Source organism: Eimeria mitis, genomic scaffold (genome assembly GCF_000499745.2).
Source record: "Eimeria mitis Houghton genomic scaffold, Emh_scaff1510, whole genome shotgun sequence".
In the NCBI taxonomy this organism is placed as follows: Eukaryota; Apicomplexa; class Conoidasida; order Eucoccidiorida; family Eimeriidae; genus Eimeria; species Eimeria mitis.
This window is the reverse complement of record NW_013569569.1, coordinates 11,918-12,406: the sequence shown is the minus strand read 5'-3', so window position 1 is coordinate 12,406 and position 489 is coordinate 11,918.

Below are 489 nucleotides of genomic sequence, written 5' to 3'. Positions count from 1 at the left end.
GAATGAAGCATTCCTCGAGAGTAGAAATGAACGAAGCGCCGCTTGGACTGGCAGCATATGCGTTTGAAGGCAGTCAAGGTTTCTAGTCTTGATTCAAGAATACTGTGGATCTCACAGCCGCAGAAGCAGTGGCGAGCCGTCTCAACTGAGAAAAGTAAGTGATCCGCTCATGAATACAGGTGAGAGCCCCCTTGTTGCATGTATGAACTGGGCCACTATGGAAAACCACTGAAGTAGTCTACAGCCATACGCTCCAATTCAAAGTATAAAATATTTAACACTGGAAATTTTCGCGAGCAAAGGAAGTGTGTTGCATGCACAAAATGCGCCAGCAGTGCAGAACAGCTGAATGGACGTGTAGCTAGAGGCCCCGGACAGTTTCATTCCTTGCAAAAGTGCAGAACAGCTGAAGTAATCTGTAGCTAGATGCTCCACTGTTGATTGAACCGTTTCGTTCATTGCAAGATAATTGCTCTTTTATTCAGTTGC